The following is an 18,233-nucleotide window of genomic DNA, read 5'->3' as shown; positions in this document are numbered from 1 at the left end:
GAGGGTGCTTTTCCCGATGGCACCATTGCTTTGCTCACATCCACTGATTTCCTCGAGGACATTAGGGTATCTTTGACGGACGTCGATATTCCAACTTGGCTCCAAGAAGAACCCCTAGGGCGAACACAAAACAACGACCTTTTGTATCATCACCATGCCTTGTATGTCCCGGACCCTGGTCTACAGATGCAGGTCCTTACGTGGGCTCACGACACTGTACTAGGAGGACATTGGGGTGTATATAAAACTATTGCCACCATAGAACGGTCTTTCTGGTGGCCCAACCTCAGAAACGACGTAAAGAAATACGTCCGGAATTGTTCAGTGTGTGCACAAAGCAAGGCGATACATAACCGACCAGCTGGGTTGCTCCGCCCGATTCCCATTCCCCCCAAACCTTGGCACACTGTATCAATGGACTTCATTGTTGAAATGCCTTTGTGCCAAGGAAAGACAACGATCTTGGTTCTCGTTGACCATCTGACCAAAATGGGCCATTTTGTACCGTTGGAGGGGCTACCAAACTCCGCAGAACTGGCACTCGTGATCCTGCAACATCTTGTGAGAGCCCATGGCATCCCATCCGTCTTCATCACCGATAGGGGTTCGCAGTTTACATCCCGTTTCTGGAAAGCCCTTTGCAAAACGTTGACCATCGATGCCCGGCTCTCAACGAGTTACCACCCCCAAACAGACGGAAAAACAGAACGCCTCAACCAGACCATAGAGCAGTACCTGCGATGTTTTTCCCTGCAGAACTCTACGGACTGGGTCACCCTCTTGTGGATGGCGGAGTTCACCTATAATAACACCGAGCACTCCACCTTGGGCTGCTCCCCATTCTTTTGTCTTTTGGGGTATCACCCGAACATTCTTCCTTTTGAATGGCCTGCAGCATCCCAGCTGCCGAGCATCCAAGAACACCATGCCCATCTGCATGCGGTAAGGGTCGACGCCATCCATCATCTGTCAGCTGCACAAACAACGCAGAAAAGACATGCGGACAAGAAACGCAGCCCAGAGCCGGTGTACGAGGTGGGGGACAAGGTATGGCTCTCCACGAGGTATATCCATCTCCGGGGTATTAACAAGCTAAAACCCAAATACATAGGTCCTTACAGTATCGAGGAAGTGATTAACCCTGTGGCCATGAGAGTGTCTATCCCTCGCACCTGGCATATCCACCCTGTGTTTCATGTGTCCCTTCTCCAGCCCTGTCCCGTAGAGACGAGACTGCCTGTTCATCCCCCTCCAGTGATAGTGGACGGGTTGGAGGAATATGAGGTGCAGGACCTGTTAGACTCAAGGCTGTACCGGGGAAGGGTTCAGTATCTAGTACATTGGAAGGGGTTTGGTGTTGAGGAACGGACATGGGAACCTGAGCAAAATCTCCATTGTCCCGAGTTGGTGGTTCGCTTCCACGAGGTGCATCCGGGGAAACCGGGTCGACCGCCGAGTCGGCAGTCCTTAAGAGGGGGCTCTGTAGCGCTGCTGTCCTCGAGGGGTCGAAACAGGTCAGCAATACGCGGAAACCACAAGGGCACTACAACTCCCAGAAGGACCTGGGCGCGGGCGAACCGGAAGTGGTTGTGGGACCAGAGATATAAGCAATCCTCCTGCGTAGCTCAGTGCTTATCAATCTTGCCTTCGTGTCAGGAGAGAGAGAGCCTGTGCGCGGACGCTTGCCTTCCCGCTAGGAGGACGCCGGATAGAGTTGTGCGCGGACGCTTGCCTTCCCGCTAGGAGGACGCCGGATAGAGTTGTGCGCGGACGCTTGCCTTCCCGCTAGGAGGACGCCGGATAAAGTGGTGCGCGGACGCTTGCCTTCCCGCTAGGAGGACGCCGCATCGTTTCCTACTCGAACACTTAGAGGTAGGAACCTGTAAAGCACGGCCGTGCTAGAGAAACTGTTTCTTTATTTTCTTAGTCCAGAGGTGGAGCAACAGTCCGTTGTTGTCTTACTTCGTTTACTACCTCCAGTGACAGTAACTAGTAGGTGCTATCGAAGCCACCCCTGTAATCCTTTCAGGGTACCTAGTGGTCAAGGAACTCTTGAGTCTCAGGATTACCGTCCCGTTACTACATCACCCAGAATCCTTTTGGGCATCTCCCCTGTTAATTTTTTGTAAGTACGGGTTTCTCCTTAAATCCTGTGGTAGTCTACGAACTGTAGGCAGGGAACTAATGTTCTGTTCGTTTGTGTTTTCCCAGTATTGTTGTGACTTGAAGACCTCCTTCCCTTGTGACCAGACCAAGAGGGGTACTTCGCAACAACATCCACCTTCGTTGTTCTCTCCCTTTTTCCTGGAGTGCCTTCTGTCCCTTGCATGTGTATAGTGCAGGGAGAGTGGGCATTATTTGGGAACTGGGATACTATTCTTCGCGCTGTGGTCCCCGCCGGCCAGTACCTGAAGGTTAGTGGCTTAGGGTTTCTCTACGTGGGATATCTGTGGGTTGCTAACCGTTACATGTTGTCATTCAGCCCGTTGACGTCAGATTTCAATCTAAAAATCCAACGCTGCTCCCTGACAAATAAAAAGTGGGAGACGTCAGTGATGTGTGACGGGATGTATGGCTGTTCCAGCACGACCCAAACCAAATCCTCGGCTTTGTGTTTTGCCTCCAAAAAGTGATTGGTTAGGCCTGTTGATTGCTTCCTGCATCGGATTGTGCTTTTGTGCTCGCTGATGCGAGACTTGATCATTCTTGTTGTATGGCCCACATACTGCTTGTTGCAAGGACAGGTGATTAGGTATATCAGTTTTTCCGAATTGCAATTTGTATGTTTAGTGAGCCTCCATGGTCTGTTAGTGCCAATATCTATTGTCATGGTCTTCCGTGTCTGCGGACAGGCAGCACAATTCCCACAAGGGTAATGGCCTTGTACTGGGTTGCTATTCCAGAGAGTGTTGGTAATTTGTTTGGTCTCATTGCGTGGTCTGGTATGAACCAAATTATCCCGAATGGATGGTCCTCTCTTGAATGCAAACAACGGGCGAGGTATAGATCCTGCAGCTGTATTAAGAATTTTCCAGTGCTTGAGTATGGTTTTCTTCACTTGATTAGAGGATGTGGTGTAAGTTTGTACCATCGTCATCTGGTCTCTTGTAGCCTGTGGCTCCTTGGGTTGCAGTAGTGCCTCCCGGTTATTGTTGAGAGCTCTCTTCCGTGCTCGGCGTATAAGATGGTTAGGATAATGCCGTTCTCTCAGGTTAAATGCCAGTTCCTCAGCATGATGTTTGTATAGACTGTTAGACGAACAGTTCCGTCTAACCCTGAGAAATTGGCCAACCGGCAAGTTCTCCCGGAGCGATTGTGGGTGGAAGCTCTGGAATGACAACAGCGTGTTGCGTGCCATTGGTTTCTTGAAAAGTTCACTATGTAGGCCTCCTTCAGCTGGAAAAATCTGGAGGTCAAGGTACGCTAGTTTTTCTTTACTAGACTCCATTGTGAACTTAAGAAACTGATTCCTGGAATTCAACCATGAATGAAAGGACGACACCTCCGTGAACGTCCCTCTCCAAATCACCAAGATGTCGTCAATGTATCTTTTCCACAGTACCACCTGATGGATAAAGGGGTTACTGTGGTTCAATACATGATCGACTTCGAATTGGTGCATGTACAAGTTTGCCAGGCTGGGCGCAAAGACACTCCCCATTGAGGTCTCTGAAACCTGGAGGAACAGATCATTTTGATATTGGAAAAAGTTCTCCATCATGGCGATCCTTGCGCACTCCATGATAAAGGCAACTGGTGTAATAGTGTCCATTTGTCTGGCCTCAAGAAGGACCCTGATGCAATCCAGTGTTTCTTGTTGCGGGATTGAAGTGTACAACGATTCGACATCGAAGCTTACCAGCAAATCTGTCTCTACGTTGAACTCAACCTCAGCTAGAAGTCTGAGGACATCCCCGGTGTCCTGCAGGTACGTGGGTGTTTCCTTCACAATCGGTTTCAAGAAGAAATCTACAAAAGTAGATAAAGGCTCGAGTAAGGAACCTATTCCCGAGATAATCGGCCTTCCAGGAGGCGGCCTCTGGGCCTTATGTATTTTGGGAAGGCAGTAGAAGTAGGGAATGACTGGATGTGCTGTAATTAGATATCTGGCTTCGTGGGCAGTAATCCAGCCTTCCGCTGTTCCTTCTTCTATCAAGCTCTTGATGTCATTCGAGATTCTCGGGGTGGGGTCTTCTTTTAGGCGGCGATAGGCTTTAGTATCATTGAGTTGTCTCTGACATTCTTGATGGTAAATGATAGTGTCCTGAAGCACTATGGCGCCGCCCTTGTCAGCAGGTTTGATGACAAGGGAACGATCATTTGCCAAGGTGGATAGCGCTAGTTTCTCCGAGGTGGACATGTTGTGAAAAAACTTGCGTTGTCGATCGTTCTTCATCACCTCATGCGTCACTGCTTGCTCAAAGGCTAGAACATTGGCTGGTACTTGTTGATTCAAGGGTGTGAATGATGATTTAGGTCTAAGGCCGGTGTTATGTTCACCTTGATCACCCATAGTCGCCTCATTCGTATTCGGGCTGGATGTTTTGAAAAAGAAAAACAAGCGTATTTTCCTGTAAAAACTTTCAAGTTCGCACCTCAATTTGAATAAATCGCCTGTATTTGTGGGAACAAACCCCAAACCTTTGTTCAAAACAGTGTTTTCAATTGGTGTGATAGTCCTCGAACTCAAGTTCACCACTAGGTCGCAGCTCCTGTTGTTGGGCCTGTCTGGTTGGTCTGCGGAGCCCAATTCACAGTTTGTTGTCCTCTCCTTTTGCCGCGGTTCCTGCCTCGGCCCTGCCATAAAAAAGACTGGTCGTAGTAGAATGACGGGTTGGGAGGAAACATGGGCATAGGGTGGCCCATTGGTGGAGGTCCCATTGTTCCGGGATGATAATTCCAAGGTCCCGGTGGCCACCATTGTCCTTGGGTTGGATACTGATTTGCGCCACGGCCTCTGTTAGGTCTCCTTTGAAAGTTCCCACATCGTGTCCCGATGTTTGGGCCTGTGTTAGAATTCCCTTGATCACTGGAGCCCGAATCTGATCCAGAAGAAGAATAATTGGATCCGTATCTTTTCCCTTTAGAATTAGTAGAGGGAGCTACGTAGGAATCGTTCAAGTAGGGATAAGCCAATTCCATAGAAAAGCGTGCTAAGTCTTTTTTAAACTTCTCAACTTTGTTCAAGAGAATATTGTCACGATATTCTTTGTTCGTTTTGTTAGCGTCGTCCAAGTTCTTTTTGTAGATCACGGGCCGGATTGCTGCATTGATTTGACCCTCCAAGACTTGGATCTCGATCAATAAGGCATCAGCTGTTTTTTTTGCAGTTTTAATTATTAAAATCAGCCAGTCGCGGGTACACCGCCATGCTATCAATGCCCAGTTTTTCAAAAAATCTTTATCTTTCAAAAACAGACGTGGTGCCGTGGTGACAATCAAGCCCGACGGTGCACAATCAAACTGTATTCGCGAATTATGTGTTCGTAGTTATGGTTCTGTACACGTAGGACATAGTGATTGTACTACTATTATCAAGTATAGTGACAGTGGGAAATCTATTTTTAAAGCTTCACGTCATTCTTATTTCGTTTGTGGTCAAACTGCATATGTTCGTCTGCCCCTCGATTGGGAGGGAACCTGTTACATTGCCTTCCTACTGCCACCTGTTTTTCTAGCACCACCTGACTACCATAGGAATTCCTACCTAGTACACACTAGACACAAGAGAAACCTCCCGATTGTCGATTATACTGAGACTGCTGCAGAGCAATTCATTGACATTGATAAAGGTGTTTTCCCTTATTTAGGCACAGTTGTAAATAGTAAGCTAATTCGTAGGTTAACAAGAACCCTTGAAGCTGTAGTAGATGAGACTGCCTCCGCTCTAGGTAACTTAACCGAAGAGCAATCCTTTATGAGAATTGTTGTGCTCCAGAATCGTCTCGTCCTTGACGTCATACTGGCCGATAGGGGCGGGGCCTGTAGAGTCCTCGGATCCAGTTGCTGCATTTTCATTCCAAATAACGCGCCGTCTGTTTATTCAGCTATAACCAGTGTGCACTGTGAATATGGCCATCCTAAATTAGGGATGGTCCAGTCTGAGTTTAGTTGAATTGGCACTGGTTAGGTACAGTTTTAGTACCTCACGCATTACTAGCGGTATATGGAATTTTGGGGACTTTGTATGAACAATTTCTACATGGTGTTCTTTCCTTTTTTCTTTTTACACAGGGAAGACCTGTTGCACTAACTGAGCAATATAAAGAAGATGCGGTAGGATGGTCCTAACTGACCACTCGTATATTCTCTTTTCACAACGGTCTACTGATTTTGTATTTCCAATATTCTATCACATATGATAGTGGTTTTGCAGTAGCATATTAGAGCTTGGCCCTGACGAATGCCAGTGATTTTTTACATAAAGGCAGAAACATGTTGGCCCTATATAGATCTTTTGGGATTTCTACCAAGCAAGCCAGACAGTGATTTTTTCACACTGTCCCCTCACTATCTTTTAATCTGACGTCCAGGCAAACACTATTAAAGGTCTTAGTTTGCTTTGATAGCCATTTTAGTACACTTCACTTGATTTAATTTTTTGCACTGCACATATCAGCCTTACCTTTTGTACGAACAACTGCGGTAACCGTACCCTGGTTCAGCGTTGCATCGCTAAATTACAACTGGGCGATTGCACACTGTCCGAGGTTTGGAAGTCCTACATGATGAGGCTCCGCCAGTAGGTGGGCTGATAGGACTTAATCAGCATTTGTTGATAGCCCTTTTTTCTAGTCACCATAGTTATTTAGTCTGTGCTTTCTTACTAGTGTCAATTCTTGTATCTCAGCATCACTCGACCTACTGGCTCCGTTGTTTTTGATGTAGTTACACAGGGGGTATTAGCCTGTTAGGTCGTTAAACACCTCCCTCGGACCCTCCCCCACGAATTGTTATGATACATTTTATAACGCTGCCAGTCCCATGACGCGGCAGCAATCTTCGTTCAATCCTCCTGATTTGGGATCCTACAAGATGTGGTGATGCCAGGTCTGGAGCTCTTTCTGTAGCCTCTTTATTCTGAAATGATCAGGGTCACTGTCTGTTCAACATACTCCAGGGCCGCTAGCTGGGAGGACCAGTGGCAGCTGGCAACATTAAAATATGGTAAGGCGCAATGCCCAAAAAACTCACCATATATGTTGCAAGGAGCCACGTCTGGTATCTCTCTCCTTGGTGGTGACTCCAGCAGGCAGCAGGAAAGGGATGGACCTCCTCCCTTGTGCAACGCGATTCACACAATTCTGGAGCTCCAGGATTGGTTGGAGCAGGCTAACCCAGTTCTCATTTTGCACCTGAGGGCCTATGGCTGCAACCCATTGGCTGTTCCTCAGCCCTGGGATAGTGCAGACTAAAGCCCACATGCCAGATTGGCCACTGTACACAGCCGGCCAATCTGACATGCTCATGGCAAGGGCTGCAGTAATAGTGCAGTTGCACACATCTGGCCTGCCCCTTGCACTCACAATGTAACAGAGCAAGCCTGCAACCAAAATAAAATGGCATTTATTACCATTTTACTAATGTATGTGCCTGATGCGCTCGCAGCACACAGGGAGACTCTCCTCCATGATATTGGAGGAGCAGCCACTGGGGAGGACCCAGACGACTGCTGTCTAATAGCACCTGTTTTGTGGGGTTAATGCAGATCATGCCCCTTGTTTGGGCACACAGCTATAACACTAAGATTCCACAGGGCTCTGGTCCTCACTTTCTTGTAGGTCCATGGCACTGGTCAGTCAGAGCGGTCCTGTGCAGGTGCAAGCCTGGTTCTTCCGCCCAGAGCCTTTGTTAACATTGGTGGCGCCCAATGTGAAAATATTTTTGGCGCCTCCCTCCTAATGACCTCTTTTTCCATGGTTTCTCTCACCACCACTATACAAAAGTGCCCCTCACTTCTACACAGCCCCTCTCTCACATGCATTACATTTGTTTTTTAGAGCTACTCATAACAGCGTAGGGTGTCAGAGCACTTTACATCACACACACATTATACAGAGACAATGAATCAAACATGTGTAAATCAGTCTGTAGGAAATGTTACATAAACTAATGAAGTCTACAAGGTGTAGGAGTCATTAATTATTTCTAAGCACAGTCTCCCCCTGAGGTCAGCGCCAGGTGCGGCTACACTGGTTGCACTGTCTTAAAGCCGGACTTGCTCCCAACTGGTGATCTCATCAGCAGCCTCTGGGGTATGAGAGCTCCAAATAGTGGTGCATTTTGATACACATACATGTACTTCCTACAACACATAGAGACCTGAGCCAGCTGCAGGGGGCATGCTCCCTCAAAGGCAGAAGTGTATATTTGCCAATATGTTTCTTAAATTGGTGCCGCACTGTGGTATATAAATAAATAATACCGGATCTATTTTTGAATGAATGAATGAATAACAGATAGCTCAATAAAATAAGAGTCAAGATTCGAGGTAGTGGGAGTTTTGCAGGTTTATTACAGCATAAAGGACAGGGACAGGACAACCTGCATAGGAACAGAATGGCAAGGACTAGCATGGCCCGGCAGCTGCCGGGGACCGGATCTGGAATGGCTAGCTCTAACATTTAATAACATTACATGAGCATATATACATAACGCAAACACATAGCATTACATTGCAATGGGCGTAGCAGTGGGTGTGACGTGTAGCAGTCGCGAAAGATAACGGTACAAAGGAGGTGTAACAGGGCGTATACATAGACATGTGATGCAAACGTAATAGAATATGTCATGAAATGGGCGGAAACATTGGAGGGGGCTACCTAAGGAGCCGGGACCTCTAACCTAATGGTGCGCGCAAACTGACAATGACGTGTTACTAGGAGAAGCTGGGGGCTATGAACTCTGTGCTAGGAGCAGAGACTAAAGTCTGGAGGGTCGGAGCGACATGTACCTAGACCCTATCTGGTATCTAATGTTTAGGGAACATGTTGATATAAACTAGAAGTCATGAGGGGAGAAGCTAACTGACTCTAAGGCTAGAGCATGCATTTATTCTACATGTAGTACGTGATGAAGAATATTAAATGACCATTAAATCCAGTATTTCTCTTACATGGAGCCGAATAGGCTAGACAATGACGGAAACTATTGATGCAGTTCAGTAGCTTAGGAATGCAGAGAAGGAGGACTAAACTGATAGCTGGAATCATAACATAGTCTTGGCAGACTCGGAGGCAGAGCCAAGCTGCACCGGGCACTGCGAGGCAGGAAGTAAGTGAAGGGTCGAGGATACAGGTGGGGGCTGTATCGCTCCTCAGCGAGGCTTCAGGAGACAGGGGCTGAATCTGATGTCCGGGCCCTGTTGAGGCCTAGAAACGGGGACTTTATAATGAAATAACGTGCACACTAAGAAACGTGGCAACATAACTTTACATAGGCCTGACACTCATATTACTCATGAGGACTAAGAAATGGCATATCAGAGGTGGACACAACTATAATTGCGTCTTGAATCGGACATGGGGAATAACATATGCATATTGGTCATGCACACATAACATATGATGGATGACCCGTAGGGACACAGAACATGACAAAATTTACTTTTCCACAGCACCACTTCGCACACATAAATAATCAAGTCATTTCGTATTTTATTTTATTTTTCTTTAAATATTTTGAGCCACAGCCGACGCGTTTCGTTCTACCAATCAGAACTTCTTCAGGGCATTCATTGTTCTTTCAAAGTAAATACGTATTGTAAAGTATTTCTTCCAAACAATTAATAAATGATATTAGAGCTATTATTTCCGTCTTTAATTGTGAGTAACGTCTTCATATAGAAAATCTGTATATTCCAATTAGCATAGCATCATATCTCTTCCAATCTACCAGACCAGAACAGTGTTCACGGGCCAAAATCCTCCAACAGAAACGACGATCTCCTCTTCGGTTTCAAAACAGGGGCGCGACCTAGTCCGAAGAGGAGATCAGCGTTTCTGTGGGTGGCTTTTGGCCCGTGAACACAGTTCTGGTTGGTTCTGTGGCTCAAAACATTTAAAGAAAAATAAAATCATCCAAGAAAAAGAACTACAAGCATCTACTTAATTTGGACTTAATACGAAATGACTTGATTATTTATGTGTGCGAAGTGGTGCGGCACCAATTTAAGAAACATTGACGTTTGATTCTGGTGTTAGGAGTGGTGTCCTTGGACAGGGGGCACTTTTGGAACTGGCACACAAAACTATTTTTGGCTTTTTAGACATAGATTGGTTTAATATCTGGGGTTGGTGCTATGTCATGTAAATTGGTCCACTGTCCAGTTTAGGTGTATGTATATTTGCCAATACTCTGAAAGAAAATGAAATCGAATTTTTGAAATTTCGAAACCACCAATCAGCATAATGACGACAGTAGATGGCCTTAGGCCTCATCATGACATCATAGGAAATTACATCATTCGGCATTGCACTCATATATTGCACCCAGGTTAGTGGAAGGCACAGTGACACAGATTTTATCAAAGTACTTGCAATACCTTACTAAAGGGAAACAACAACAACTAACTAATGCTTTTACATAAAACATTTTCAGCCTTGATTTAAGCCCTGTTGACTCTTGCACCTCCAGTGTACGTATCAACATACTCTCGGCCGTCCAGCGGATGTGATGTAACGTCAGACAGGGTTGACACACTCTGCAATGCTTGCAGGGCCGATATAGAGCCTGGAAAACTGAAACTGCAAGAGCACGGGAATAGTTTGCAGACTGTTGCACAGTCAGTAACTCAATGGCCAGAGGCATAGGGGCTGGAAGTTGAGACTACGAGAAGTTGCAGCACCCTAAAAAAAAAAAAACGCTGGAGTTCACAAGGCGAATGAACATAACGATGCCTTTACATTTATTTTGCGTTTATCTGGTTGAAGTGGCTGTCTTTGCAAGACAAACGTAAAATCTCAGGCTATGTCTTCTAAGAAATTGCTGCTTATTCTTTTAACAAGGAAACTAGTGTTTACTTTTCTTTCTCTGACTGCAAAGTGAGAGGATTTTGTAAAAGTGACCTAGTTGAGTATCTTCCTGGGGTTTAGGGAGTGAAAGAAAATGCAGTAGGATGTCATTTTTTTTTTTAACAAACAACAGCATTTAAATACCTGAACTATGCTGATTCCACACTATAACAGCAATTCGGAATCCACAAATAAAGCAAATTAATTGCTAATTCTGAAGTTAGATAGAATCAAAGTTTTAATTGGATCAGAACAAATCACTTTACATAGTGATGTGCAAATGAAAAATATTTGCTGAAATCCATTTCCATATTTTGGTTTGTGCGCTTTATAGTTTTATCTGTAACTTTTTGCATATGCAAATGTATTGACCACTTCAAAGTAAATGTGCTGTCTGCAAATGACAGAGGACTACCACCAGTGCGCCAAAATGCACCACCACCTTTACACCACACCATTACCACTCTCCTGCTGAATAGATTTGCTACACTTGTTCTTTGGATGACACTTGACTTTTTCATAATCACTATGACTCTAGTAATGTAACATTAATGGCAGCATCCCCACTTGTTTCAGCACCACTTGGCAGCAGTGCACAGCAGCTGTGTTCCATCATCAATCCAAGGACAATCTAATATCCCCCATTGTTTGTGCTAATCGTGGTCAAATTCAATGACATTTTAGGCAATGGAGCTTCAGAGCTGTGCATGCTGCAGGGCCATTTAGGTGGTTCTATAACCAGAAGCAGAGGTGTTTGTTTATTTAAGGTATACTGGTTTGTTTAGTGGACCTTCGGTTCTTTCTTTGCCGTCTGCACTGTGACAACTCCACAGGTGCTGTGGTAGTGACAACTCCGGGTCACGGTTATCGGCAGCAGTGGCTCCTGTTGAGTTAATCACAAGAGTAAAGGTGTACTGTGGCGGATGAAGGGGCAGCATTTCTGAGCTAGCTGTCTTCAAAACGTCTTCACCATGTGAGGGAGTTGTATTGACCTTGGAGGACGTGTGAGGGGGAAAGGCCAGGGATTTGTGCTGTTAATAACCTTCCATCCACCAAGGAGCACTGGAAGGGGTTTGGTAGGGGTATACTTTGTTCCAAGCATGTCATTAGCACTCTTTCCTACCACCAGGCCACAAACAAAACTGTTTTTGATTTGTGACAGGGCCCATGCTCAGTCGTCATTTTATTTCCACATTTTAGCTTGACATTGTTTTTCTAATTGTGACTTTTAACATGTTTTGGCCTTTCACAATAATGTATTGTGAAAGTATTATATACACTGTTAATTTCTAAGAAAGCAGTATTGTCATGTTATTCGTACCACTCTGTCCATGGAACGCAATACCATTGTCCGGCTGGAGGACGCTCTACAGCTTTATACTAACCTTAGCATCAGCATTGCACCTTTGACACAGTGCAATTGGAACAGTGCTTTTATTATATAAACGGGCTCTGCACCACATTTATTACATAAAGAGGCTCTGCGTCACGTTTGGTGGAGGAGCACTTTGGCTGGGATTGCCCTGGATGATATGCGCTGTGACTGAGATGCTGTCCGGCTGACGCTGACCCCTATCCTGCAACGGGCGTTAGTCTGTTCTGCAGTGACCGGCTTCTTGATACATCATACTCAGGTTTGTGGAGTTAGGCTATCCCAGGGGATCTGGCAGAGGGTACTTCCACTATGTTCTTAATAGTATAGGTAGTGTTAGGTAGGAGCATAATCATAGTAACAATATAATGGTTGAACTGTTTATCTTTTCACCATTCTTGTAATGCTGGTTACAATACTTTTTTTTCTTCTGCCTAATAATTGCAACACACACTTTCTATGAAAAAATGCAATTGTTTTAATAAATGTTTTAAAACCTAAGTCATATCTTTCTTGTGTTACCTTGGGCAAGAAAAAGTAAACCAACGAAGGGCTAAATCTGTTTTCCACAATTTGTTGGGGAATAATAGAATGGTCATGTTCGAGGTTGCTGATACCATCTGTCACCCTGGAAAGGTTAGGGATCCAGATCTGGTACTAGGAGCCAACTGGGAACCAGGCCAACATTCACCGATAAAAATGTATGAACTGTGTTCCTGTATTTTTAAGTAAATGTTGTCCAGATACACAGTCCTACTAAAAACGTAGGAACAGTATAACATGGCTCCACCAGCATTCTAGGTCAGACAGTTATTTAATGGTTCTCCAGAATAGATCTTGCGTGTGCCCAAAGTCTTCTTTTAACCTCATAAAGACATCCATGGTGTTTGGGAATTTAATCCTCATCAGGTTTATAGGAACCACCTATATTAGTCTGCAGGTTGTTCAAGCTTGAACCTTTATAGGGTACCCCACTATAGCATTTTCCTTTCTTTGAATTCCATTCATTTAATATGGAGGAGGGAGTTGTCATTTCTCTCAACTGCTGATGTGCTGTTACAGCATAACAAGGGCTCCCTGCTGGAGGGGGAGAGATTACCTTTGTGGTTGAGGTGCAAGAAGCATACAGAACCGAGGTATTCTACTTATGGGTTTCTTTTCTTGAAGTCAATGGCACTTCACTAACATTTCAGAACTACACACCTGGTGCAGTATCAAATGCATATAGAGCCTATGAAGACCTAGAAATACCATTAACATTCAGGAACATCACAATTGGTTCCAAGGTGCCCTAACACATCCACTGAACAATGTACGACTCGGTCCGCTCAGCAATGAGGGGGCAACCTGGCCAGTCCTAGCCAGCTGTACACCATACACAAATGTAGCACCATTAATGGCAGTAGAACTTCATACTCTGTACACAGGGCTAGTTAGACTCTATAGAAGCTAAACACAATTTGTAGTGCACTCAATAACAGCTAACCCAGCGAGGACTGTTCCAGCATTGTAGCCGCAGTTAGCTGCACCTGCAATTAATCCAATGACTATACACGCAATTATGGGTATGATTTCCAACGGATGGGATGAAATCCCATTCTGGATTGCGTGAAAACATATGAGCTTAAAGCAGTGTTTCCCTACAAGGAAACCCAAGACAAAAATAGAATTTTCACAATGTGCCTACCACTTGGTATGGTTCCCCCAGTGGAAGATGGTGCTACTTGCGCACAGTCTCTGTTGGAATATTTACCATCACACATGGTACACCATAAATTGCTGTTTTGCCTAAAGTGCTAAACCAGATCCGAAATGAATATGGGGCTGCCCCAGCCCAGATGTGGGGATTAAATTTATAGGAAATTTTGCCACAGCTTCCTCAATTATATTAAGTAATATTAAAGAGGAAGTAGCAGTGTTGGTGGTACGCCATCATTTTGCACAGGTTCCAGTAGCAGACTAAGAGCGCGAATTAAAAAAAAATATTGCTTAAACCTATACATCTACAGGTGAAAATAATTTGGGAGCTGGCCCTAAAAACCAAAGCTTAAGGGAAATTCTGAAAAATTATTTACCAAACAGGCACTTGAGAGTTCTAAAAAAGTTTGGACAAACAAAAAAATAAAGACAGACCAAAAACACAAGTTGGATCTCCGCAACCTGAGTCCACTGAAAAGCGTTACAACTAATGTAGCAATTATACACTTAAGCAGCCTGATAAGTATCAGTATACCAATACTCATCCTTTTCCTTCCTTTTAGGAATCCCCAGACAAATGCTCAGAGTAAGGGGTACGACCAGAGTGACGGCCAGAAGAGCATGTGAAACAGAGAAAGGATTCCCAATGCTCAATTCAAATCATCATAAAAAAGGAAGAGAAGCTTCCACAACAAAAACCCTAATTAAGAAAGAATAAAGTGGCAGTTATTTCCACCAAACATGCCAAACATATTGATAACACTTCTTCAGAATAAGACGTGGACTGGCTAGACAGTGACGCAGAGGTTACGATAGTTCACCAGAATCATCATGAGTTTCTGGCTGCAAGAGCAACTAATGAATATATTTAAGTTGAAACATCAAATCAGCAGGTCAGCCCTCCTAACAGACTGTATGATTTGGATATCCAAATCGAGGGTGACATACTGCGTACTATTAGAGTAATTTTCTGGGAAAATGTAACAAACGCATATGGCATTCTCTTGGCTGGAATTGATTGATCACAAGAGTTTGTTGGTAAAGTCTCACAGGGGGAAGGGATCATCATACCTTCCTTCTCTGTTCTTGTTCCTGACGTTGTCTAACAAGCGTATGCCCCAGAATGGGCTATCGCACAAGCCCATGCATTATACATCAATCATGCAGGCTGGAATAAGGACTCACATTATCACAATAGGCCCATAAGGTCCAGCCCACAAGTGCAACCAAAATAACCTATTAAACATTAAGCTAAACACCTGGTTAGGGAAATTCTCTTACAATTAGAGGCTGCAGCTTATGTCCCAGATTGCAAAACCTGCAATGGACAGAGCCTTCACACAAACTGGGAACCCACTCAATGCAGGGGTTTGAAACTTGCTTTGTCTTCCACTGTGTGATAATAGTTTTTACCAAGTGAGAGCCTGAAGAGAGCCTATATGGAGTGGCACAAGGTGAAACCATGTGAGTTGGTAGGTATGGGACAGCACCCACCCTTGTTGAGAAAAATTTAGAAACATCTCCCGCCTTCTGAGTAAATCTAGGTAATAAGAGGCACAGGGCATAGGAGTGTGCACTATCAGACTAATCAATGTGCTATGCCTATGTTGTTTGTATTTTAGAGAGTCCTTGAGACTGCATGGATTTGTGCTTCATGCAGGCAATATTTTTTTATCATAAATGACTGCGAGTAAGGTGAATCTATTGACAGAACAAATAATTCCTCATCCTAACTCCTTGTTGCCAGGTTATTGGACCCCTTTTGGGTCAAAAAAAGATTTTGAATGAGTTGGCCACCTCATCCACCCTGGTAAGATGCAGTGCTTCATTTGAGACAGTGATTTCCAGTGCTCGGCACTTAATTGTCAACACCAGTACTTATGACAATCTGCCATATGGTGGCATTGTTTATCTAATTTAGAGATGAGGACAACAACAGTTGGTTCGAATAGTCAGAATTGTCACACTTTTAGGGTGTGATGGCTAGAACTTTTGTTGTTACTGTAATTGGCAGTGCTGACAGTGGCAAGGGGTGATGTAAGCATAAGTGGCCTCCTGGCGAGAGCCCTGGCATTTATTTATTTACAAATTAAGCACCTGGTAAGATGGTACTACCAGGGCGGACTCAACCCCAATTAATGGTGGAGTTCTTAAGATACATTCTTTTCTTGGATAGTAAAGGGAACCAGTTTACATTAAAAATACCTTAAGGTGTTCCACAGGTATATTCTTTTATTATGCGCTACCTCAGATATGATTATAATGTGAATAAACAAATGACTGGATGTTTAACCCGTTGACCGCTGCGCAAATTACGCTGCTTTGCAGGAGTTTTAATCAGTTGGCGGGGTTCGGACGGCCCCGGCCATCCTCCGCGTTGGACGGCCGTGGGCCGTCCTAAGCCCGGAACAGGCTAAGGGTACCACGAACCCATCATCATATGAAAGTGCTGGCATGTTTCTGTCCATTCTAAGAACCAGAAAGCTAGTCAGGAGCAAAAAGTGCAAAAAGTATTCTAATTCTAGGATTGTATGTTAGTATATTTATGTATATATTAGAAAGATCGGAATATCCTACCTCTCGTTATTTGAATTTCAAGACCCTATTTAGGGCTACTCTTTGTAACTTTCTCTGAATTTCTGTTCCAGGTGCTGATAGAAACCTCGTTTCTGCATCTGTGCTGGTTCCACACTGAGCAACATGGAGAGGGGGTGGCTTCCAGCACGTCATCTGATAGGAACATCATGATGCAGCCTGGAGCTATTTTTGTCCCAGCCCACTTCTGCTAAATGCCAGTCTGCCCAGCATTGTTGATTGCAACCCTGTCCTCTCCTACCTGATCACAGCACTTACAGTCTGACCTCTGTGGACCCTTGTGCCTGTGGAAAAAAAATAACTGTGCAGCACAGTTTATATTTAGCAAGAGTCCTACCCAGCGTCACCATTGTACAAAACTGCATTGTAGTGCAGCAGCACTGGTCAGGCCTAGTACTGTACAGTACAGTCTGCGGAACTGGCCTAGTGGATGAAACATACACCAATGACCTGGTTAGATAGAACACTGCAACCTTTAAATGGTATATCAACAAAAAAGGGGGGGGGGTACTTGTATACTCCTAGATTAGTCTGTGCTTGTTTAACAGTCGTGCCCACCTCCAAGTGTTATTTTCTAAAGGTTTTAATTTTGTCAACCAACCACATACATGATCACGTCAATTAAAGAAAAAGAAAAAAGGTGTGGGAAGTCAGAAAGTACCTCACGTAGGCATAAAGATAAACAAGCGCAACCTAGGAGTATACAAGTATCAACCCTCCCCCGCCCCTTTTATGGTTGATATAACATTTAAAGGTTGCAGTGTTCTATGTTACCAGGTCATTGGCGTATGGATTAGTGAGTGGAGGGCGACCTGGCTATAATCCCTCTGTCGCTCCAATTGTTTTGATGATAGTGCATAAACCAACCAGTGTGGCCAGACTTTGTGCAGCTCTGGCACTGTACCGCACTGGTATTGAGACACTGCATGGCATCGACACTGTACATCCGGGGCAGTGATCAATACAAGCGCTGTATCTATCGGCCAATGCACAGAACAGGCGCTGTAGGTCAGGCTTGTGTAATGCAAGCATTATGCAGCCTGGGTAGTGCAAAAAGTGTATTGGCCCTGTACTGATCCGCACCACAAAACACATGCATTGGCAACGCACAATCTTAGCAATGTCCAATTCATTGATTGAAGTCACTCGTGGTTCATATAGCAGACACCATGCACACGAACATGGCGCAGAAAACAGTGCAAAAACAGTCAGTTTATAGGTCAAGGTGAGTGCTGTACTGAATCCTATAAAACACATGCTTTGTACATTAGCATCGCACAGTCCTGGCACTGAACACAACTGTCAAATACCGACGAAGCGTCATATATCACAAGCACTGGGGGGGGCGGGGGTATTGCACAACATATTCGCTATATAGCACTGGTACTGTACAGAACAGGCGCTACAGAAGATGCTCAGTGCAGGCGTTGTTCTGCACTGGTATTGTACAGCACAGGTTGTGTGTAAAACACAGGCATGGAGTGGAATAGATAACATTCCGAGCAGGTATTAAATAGAAAAATCATTTTACGTATTTATTTTTCTTAACAGTTTTG

The 18,233-nt window shown here is 44.6% G+C and overlaps 1 protein-coding gene across 2 annotated transcripts in view; it reads right to left on the bottom strand.

Annotated features, from left to right (window-relative positions):
- LOC144755315 (tetraspanin-18-like) overlaps window positions 1-16,762 on the bottom strand; it is a 519,470-nt gene extending 502,708 nt beyond the window's left edge. The window contains exon 1 of one of the 2 annotated variants that reach the window (XM_078644113.1): window positions 16,660-16,762. The gene's annotated coding sequence lies outside the window, so the exon portion shown is untranslated. The remainder of the gene's footprint in view (window positions 1-16,659) is intronic. The other variant, XM_078644115.1, reaches the window with a different exon arrangement.
- Window positions 16,763-18,233: the final 1,471 nt, after the last annotated feature.

Source organism: Lissotriton helveticus, chromosome 5_1 (assembly GCF_964261635.1).
Source record: "Lissotriton helveticus chromosome 5_1, aLisHel1.1, whole genome shotgun sequence".
Lineage (NCBI taxonomy): Eukaryota > Metazoa > Chordata > Amphibia > Caudata > Salamandridae > Lissotriton > Lissotriton helveticus.
Note: the sequence above shows the minus strand (reverse complement) of the source record. Positions and strands in the feature narration are given on the sequence as shown.